Genomic DNA, 8,644 nt, shown 5'->3' on the forward strand with positions numbered 1-8,644 from the left:
CATAGACGGCAGCCCACCAGGCTCCCCCGTCCCTGGGATTCTCCAGGCAAGAACTCTGGAGTGGATTGCCATTTCCTTCTCCAATGCATGAAAGTGAAAAGTGAAAGTGAAGTTGCTCAGTCGTGTCCGACTCTTAGCGACCCCATGGACTGCAGCCCACCAGGCTCCTCCGTCCATGGGATTTTCCAGGCAAGAGTACTGGAGTGGGGTGCCATTGCCTTCTCCGAACAGGGTCCCTAGTTTGACCTAACTCCTTACAACCTGTCGTCTTTCTCTCCCCACACACCCAGAGCTCTCCATTCTGGTATACAGGATTTCTGTTTACTTCAGGTCAGAGAAGAAAGAAAATTGAATGTATTTTTAATGGAGTCATCTTAATCACAAAAATACATGATCTTAGCCAAAAGGCCAAGAAGTGATTACCCACTCCAGGGCATGTATTCAGATAAAACTCGAATCCAAAAAGATACACGCACCCTTATGTTCACAGCAGCACTGTTTACTGTAGCCAAAGCACGGAAGAAGCCTAAATGTCCAGCGAGCGAACAAATGGATAAAGATGTGATCCGTATATACAATAGGATGCCACTCAGCCATACGAAAGAGTGAAATAATCCATTTGGAGCAACAAGGATGGAGCTAGAGATGATCACACTTAGTGAAGTAAGTCAGACAGAGAAAGGCAGATACCACGGGATGTCACTCATGTATGGAATCTATGACATGAATGAACCTGTCTGTGAAGCAGAAACAGACTCACAGATACAGAGGTGGGCTTGGTGGTTACCGGGGAGGGAGGGGGTAGGACTGGAGCGGGAGGTTGGAATTAGCAGCCGTAAGCTTTTATATACAGAATGGATAAACAATAAGATCCTACTGTACAGCGCTGGGAACTGTATTTAGTGTGCTACGATAGACTACATGGAAAACTAAAGGCATAATATATAAAACTAAATATATAATATATAACTAAACCACTTTACTGTACAGCAGAAATCAACACACCATTGTGAATCAACTATACTCCAGTTAAAAAATGATTATATAAAAAATAAATACAAATAAGCGTTGAAAAAAATCTGAATAAAGACAGCAAGTATATATACTTCTATGGTATGGTCACAAAGTTGCTCCTTTCATTTGTGAAAATACAGCAGAAAATATTGTATCATCCATATTTTGGGTGGCAACTCAATTTTTCAACAGGCAAATTTATGCTTTTGAGATTCTAGAAGAAAAAAATTTAATGGATTGTTGTTAACATATATGTGGTAGAAATTATATCATTTTCATTTCTTAGGCATCTTTCTTTTAAAATTCAAACCAAGGTATACAAGAGGTCTCTAGTCCTCTTTGCCAATAGATTGCTATAATCCACAAGACTTTATACTCAGTCATGATACAGGTAAGGCCGGCTATTTGGAAATCTAAATATGATTATTTTACATTCAGAAAACTCAATATGGAATTGAAACACTTCTGAGAAAAGATCTAACTAGATGTGTTATAGTTTAACTTCATCATTTTAACCAGTTGGTTTAGCTAGCAAAAACCTAAGGTGGTTTACCTAGGTTACAGATTAGCTAAATCATTGAGTAACTTGAGGTTTAAAAGAATCTTACGCCTATTAAGTTATGAAGGGAGTTGGGCAGAGTGTGATAATTACTAAGTAACAATTCTATTTCCTCTCTCACTGAACTGGTTATAGGAAAAACACCATAATTGCTTTTTGTGTATTGTATTGCCAAAAAAAGTTTCATTCCCAAATCATCCGCTTAGCTCTAGGCTAGAGTTTAATTGGCAGCAAATGCAACAAACAATAGTCTGCTGGAAATGAACTCTCCTTTAGATGTTTCTCTGAATACTCCATGACTTTGGGGACCAAAGGGAGGAACTTCCAAATAGACCTTCAGAATCATTAAGAGTCAAGGGGATCATTTCAAAGATGCCACCTGCTTGTATAGCTGAGACGAAGAATTGCACTGTCTTGGTGCTATGGAGTCCCATAGAAGAGTCACTAGATGTTGAAATATTTATGAAGTGTAAACAGTACGAGAGAAAGAAAGAAACGAGGGAGAGGGAGGGAAGGAGGAAGGGAGGGAGGAAGGAAAATAGAAAAAAGAAAGTCTAGAATATTCGGAGGCATCTGCTGGATTGTGTTCCACCAACCCATCATCTCAGACAAGCGTTTAAGCCACAGAAGATGTGAGGGGCAATACCCCAAAGCGTGTTCCTCTTCCTCACTTGGCAGTCAAGAATTCTTCTAGTGTTCCACTCGATTCAAACTGTCCTAAGCCAGTTTCCCTCAACTACTGTCCAGCACTTTGCTGGTAAAGTACGAGGAAGAAGCAAGCCTTTGTTTCCTCAGGCTACTGAGGCTCCTGAGGCTCCAGCTGCTGTCTGTTCCTGCGGCGCAGCCTGCTGTCCTGACCGGTGCGCCGCGATCACTGTAAGCGCAGTCAAATTCCCCCTTTCCTGGTCCTTTTTTCATTCCAGTAAGAGTGAAAGCTTCACTCTGAAGTAAATGCAGTCATATTTACAGTAGAATCAGCTAATCTTCTAAAGTTACAGGAGACTGAATTCTCCATATTTGATGTGAGGGAAGGTAGAAAGTGGGGTGTAGCTAAATGTTTTATCTTGGAAACTATTCTGAAGTTAAGTGCTGAGACTCACTGGATTTTCACTCATTCACACAATGACAAGGTACCTATACAACCATTTTTGCCAACCTCATAGTTTAAAAAAAATCTTTATTTTATTAATCAAAAAGCATTTCTAACATCCATTAACAGGGCTAAATAATGAGCCCAATGGTGCAGACTCAGATAGCTATTGCTTATTCTGAAGTTTGGATTTCAAAATATTCAAATACTAATGACTCCCATTGGGCTTCCCAGGTGGCTCCAGTGGTAAACAGCTCACCTGCCAGTACAGAAGATGTAAGAGACGCAAGTTCAATCCCTGAGTCTGGAAGATCTCCTGGAGGAAGGTATAGGAACCCACTCCAGTACTCTTGCCTGGAGAATCCCATGGACAAAGGAGTCTGGCAGGCTACATTCCATGGGATCACAAAAAGATGGACATGAATGAAGCGAGAGAACATGCATGAAGATCAAAAGTACAATGAGGTATCACCTCACACCAGTCAGAATGGCCAACATCAAAAAAATCTACAAACAATAAATGCTGGAGAAGATGTAGAGAAAAGGGAACCCTCCTGCACTGTTGGTGGGAATGTAAATTGGTACAACCACTGTGGAGAACAGGATGGAGTTTCCTTAAGAAACTAAAAACAGGGTTACCATATGATACAGCAACCCCACTCCTGGGCATGTAGCCAGAGAAAAACATGGTTTGAAAGAATGCATGCACCCCAGTGTTCATTGCAATATGTTTATGAATAGGATATGGAAACCTAAATTTCCATTAACAGATGAATGAAGAAAGAAGCTGTGGTACGTATATACAGTGGAATATCACTCAGCCATGAAAAGAAAGAAATAACGCCCTTGGCAGCCACACGGTTGGACCTGGAGATGTTCATACTAAGTGAAATAAATCAGACAGAGAAAGGCAAGTATACGAGATTATTTATATGCAGAATCTTTAAAAAAAAAAAGATAGAAATGAACTTATTTACAAAACAGAAACAGGTTCACAGACGTAGAGGCGGCAAGCAAGCAAGTGAAGTTGCTCAGTCATGTCCGACTCTTTGCAACCCCATGGATTGTAGCCTACCAGGCTTCTCCGTCCATGGGATTCTCCAGGCAAGAATACTGGAGTGGGTTACCATTTCCTTCTCCAGGGGATCTTCCCGACCCTGGGATCGAACCTGGGTCTCCCGCATTGGAGGCAGACGCTTTAACCTCTGAGCCACCAGGGAAGAACAAGAGGTTGCAACTGGGGTTGTAATTTATGGTTACAACTGGGGAAGAATGGGGAGGGAGGAATAGATTGGGAGATTGGGATTGACATACACACACTACTGTATATAAAACAGATACTCGACAAGGTCCTACTGTGTAGCACAGGGAACTCTACTCGATACTCCGTAATAACCTAAACAGGAAAAGTAGCTGAGAAAGGATCCATGTATATGTATAACTGAATCACTCTGCTATACACCTGAAACTAACACAACACTGTTAATCAACTATGCTCCAGTATAAAATAAAAATTAAAACAAATATCAACTAGCCTCAAATAATCATTTCACCTTGGTTTTTGTTGCTCAGTTGCTAAATCATGTCTGACTGACTGCAACCCCAAGAACTTCAGCATGCCAGGCTTCCCTATCCTTCACTACCTCCTGGAGTTTGCTCAAACTCATGTCCATTGAGTCAGTGATGCTATCTAATCATCTCATCCTCTGCTGCCCACCTCTCCTCCTGCCCTCAACCTTTCCCAGCATCAGGGTCTTTTCCAATTAGTTGGTCTTCACATCGGGTGGCCAGAAAATTGGAGCTTCAACTTCAGCATCAAGCCTCAGGGTATAAATTAATCTTCACATACACATATTACAACCTATAGAAGTGTTGTGGTTAATTGCAGATAATATAACATCATCAAAATAGCTCAAGTCCTCACTCATCTTGCCTATTAAACCAAAAAAAAAAGGGGGAGGGGGGTGGTCTCTCTTTTCCAGAGATGTGTTTCCCATCAAGACCCCTCTGGAGAATGTTTCCAGAACTCTGGAGAATGCTTACTCACAACTGAAGGGTTAATCCAGGTGCCCCACCACCTTTGGGAGGTGCTGGGACTCTAGCTGCGCCCTCTTGGTACTGAGTGAATGCGCCTGAGGAAGCAAGCTGCTTTAGAAACAGCTAGGAATCTGTCACATCAGGTCTCCAGTATGACCTTTCGTTTACTCAGCCTATTTTCCAAAGTCCCCACAAATATTTTAAAACAAATGATTATGTTTAAAAGAGACTACTTTGAAAGGATGGTCACGAAGCAGGGACATTCTAAGGAGAAGCCCAATACTCCAGAGCTATAGGCAGGGGAGCACCCACCCTCGGTCTGCAGGGCGGGGGCGGGGAGAGGATCTGGGGACCGGACCGGGACCGGAGGAGGAGTCTGGGGGAGGAGCTTGGCAACGGATCCCACCCACAGGGAGGGAGCTGGGGCGGGGCGTTCCAGATTCACCCTTCAGCATCCTGCTGGCGGTCCCACTGGAAACCAGAGCGTAGGGGACCGTGATGTGACCCCCAGAGGAGAGAAGGGTACCCAGCGCCTCTGGAGACAAGCAGAGAATCCCCAGCGCTCCTCGGGCTCCTTCACAAGCCCAGGGAGCCTGCCCAGAACCAAGCACTGCACCATCCAGAACCACCATTCCCACTGGTCCCAGTATCTTTCTACCTTCATAATTTATTTTAGGGACTTCCCTGACTTTCTCTGTGTCAGGCACACAGCTGGGGACTCCTTCTCCACAAAAGTTTCCAAAATTCTGATTCTGAAGAAAGGAATAGGGAGTATAGAATAAAACGTGAGTTTCAATGGAAAACTACAGGGTTACATGGCGCACACCCTTTTGGGTCGTCCGATGCTGACTTGTTCTTGCTTTGTCTATTTGTAGCTCTTGGTACCTTAGTAGACACTCCATGCAAACTCTGTCTCCAAGTAGAGTTCCTATTGACTTCCCTCCCTCTTGTAGAAAAACAGATTTACATTCATTTGCATTCAGTTCCTTGACTCCATATCAATTTGTGCTTTTAACTTTTTCTTTGGCTCGGACTATAAGATATCCCTGGATCTCTTATATACAAGTAAAATAAAATCTTTAACATAAGTTCATTTTTATATCTGTGGAAGAGTCAGGATTTTACCTTTCTCTGACAATTATCTTTTAACACGAGTCTCATCCTTTTGTATCAGAAAGTACTTGGGATCCTTAGGTAAACTGACCTGAGCCAACTCTAACTTAGCATATCAATGATTTAACACGAAAGAGACTTTAAAAATGAATACGTTGTTATACAAGGTTTGTAGAAAATAAGCAAGTTGATGGTGTGCTAAGGAAATGAAGACTCTGCCTAGTTTGTGAAATGCTGAAATGTTTAATCCCCTAATAGGATCTTATTATCTGATCCTTTTGATTCCTTTTCTTGGCGTGACCATGACTCACAACTACAACGAGTGGCCGAATCTGATAGTATCCGTGTTTGTTTTCACAGTGTGATGAATGTTTTATTTTCACCTCTTCTCAAGCCTCTGTTGGAGACAACAGGAAGTTGGCTTTCCTGGGTGTGAAAGCCGTTGGATAGGCATCAGATGAAAAGTTCTTCTGAAAGAACTGTAAGTCCACTGGTGGGGCAGGGATCGGGGCGTGGGCAGGCACCTCACTTCAGAGAGCAACCAGAGAAAACAAACAAGGCCAAGATTTCAGAAATAATTGCTTTTAAATTGCTTCCTAGTTATAGATTTCAAGAAATAGTTCCAACTTCATTAGTCAGTCTGTTGCCCTTTCGAAACTGTGTCTTTCCTTATTCAAATGCCAGCACCTGTAAATGTAGCTCCCACCCACTTTGCCTGCCCTAACTTCCACTACTTCCCAACAAAAACTTTCCAGTGTCAGAGCTGAATGCTCCTTGGGGCTGAAAGTTCCTGAGCTTCCTCAGACTTCCCATTGCTCCCATCAGGCCCCTCTCGAACTGCCAGTTCACTCACTTCTGAATCACTTTTCTTCCAGTGTAAGTGAATCGTTTCTCCAAGATTAACTCAAATATTACCTCTTCCGTGAAGTTCTAATAGCTCTAGCTGGAAGTGACTTATCATCTGTACCTCTTTGGACACTTGTCGTTTGTCCCGGTCATCGGTTTGGTGGTGCAAGACGGCCCGGCTCCAAGGGGATAAGTGTTACAGGCAGGCTGGAACTGCTGTGGAAATGGGTAAAAGCACCAATCGCCTCTCTTTCCTCTGAAAATGCTAAAACAATTAAGAAATAGATACAGGAGTTGGTTAGATGTCAAAGTGTCAGCTTTATGCTGGCAAAGTAGAATCAGAAGGCATGGTTGGAACCTAAGGATGAAACCAGCTTTCCTATTACCTACCTGAGTTGGGTCAGTTGGGCCAGAAGCCCCACCAGCGGGGGATGTAAACTACTTTGGAGAACACTGGACGCTCCTTAGAAAACGACAAAGAGAACCGCCATATGATCCAGCAATCCCACCCCTGGGCATGTATCCGGCGGGGGCGGAAAGAAACATAATTCAAAAAAACACATGTCCCAATGTTCATTGCAGCACTGTTTACAACTGCCAAGCATGGACGCAACTCAAGTGTCCATCAACAGAGGAATGGATATAGAAGACTATACACAGACGTAAAGAACAGGCTTTTGGACTCAGCGGGAGAAGGAGACCGTGGGATAATTTGAGAGATTAGCACGGACACCTATACATTACCATAAGTAAAACAGACAACCGGTGGGAGTTTGATGCATGAAACAGGGCACCCAAAGCTGGTGCTCGGTGAGAACCCGGAGGGATGGGGTTGGGAGGGAGCTGGGAGGGGGTTCAGGATGGTGGCGATGGGGAGGGGACACATGTATACCTATGGCCGATTCTTGTTGACGTATGGCAAAACCATCATAATATTGTAAAGTAATTATCTTCCAATTAAAATCAACAATTTTTTTTAAAAAGAAGATGTGGTACATATATACAATGGAATATACTCAGGCATTAAAGAAAGGAAATTTTGCCATTTGCAACAACATGGATAGAACTGGAAGGCATCATACTTAGTGAAGTAAGTCATATAGAAAAAGACAAATACTGTATGTTATCACTTACATGTGGAATCTAAAAAATAAAGCAAATCAATGAAAATAACAAAACAGAAACAGACTCACGGATGAAGAGAATAAACTAGTGGTTATCAGTGGGGTGGGGAGAAGGGAAAAATAGGTTATGGGATTAAGAGGTATGAACTATAAAATAAATAGCCACAAGGGAATATTGTACAGCACAGGAAATATAGCCAATATTGTGTAATAACTTTAAATGGAGTATAATCTATAAAAACGTTAAATCGCTATGTTGTACACCTGAAACTAACACAATATTGTAAATCAGTTATACGTTAATAAAACTGATTAAATAAATATGAATGTAAAATATCCATACCTGGTTAGTGGTCACCCTACTAGGCAACACAGATCCAAAGAGCGCAGAAATGAAAGTATGCCCTGATCTGACTTTTCAAGAGGAATCCCAAAACATGCACGCTTCTTTGTGAAATACCTTGACTTTTGCATTTTGGATCAAATCTTTTTTTTTAAACAGCCTTCAGTTCAGTTCAGTCACTCAGTTGTGTCCGACTCTTTGCGACCCCATGAATTGCAGCACACCAGGCCTCCCTGTCCATCACCAACTCCCGGAGTTCACTCAAACTCACGTCCATCGAGTCGGTGATGCCATCCAGCCATCTCATCCTCTGTCAGCCCCTTCTCCTCCTGCCCCCAATCCCTCCCAGCATCAGACTCTTTTCCAATGAGTCAACTCTTCCCATGAGGTGGCCAAAGTATTGGAGTTTCAGCTTTAGCATTATTCCTTCCAAAGAACACCCAGGACTGATGTCCTTCAGAATGGACTGGTTGGATCTCCTTGCAGTCCAAGGGACTCTCAAGAGTCTTCTCCAACAC

Source organism: Bison bison, unplaced genomic scaffold (assembly GCF_000754665.1).
Source record: "Bison bison bison isolate TAMUID 2011002044 unplaced genomic scaffold, Bison_UMD1.0 scf7180017864236, whole genome shotgun sequence".
Lineage (NCBI taxonomy): Eukaryota > Metazoa > Chordata > Mammalia > Artiodactyla > Bovidae > Bison > Bison bison.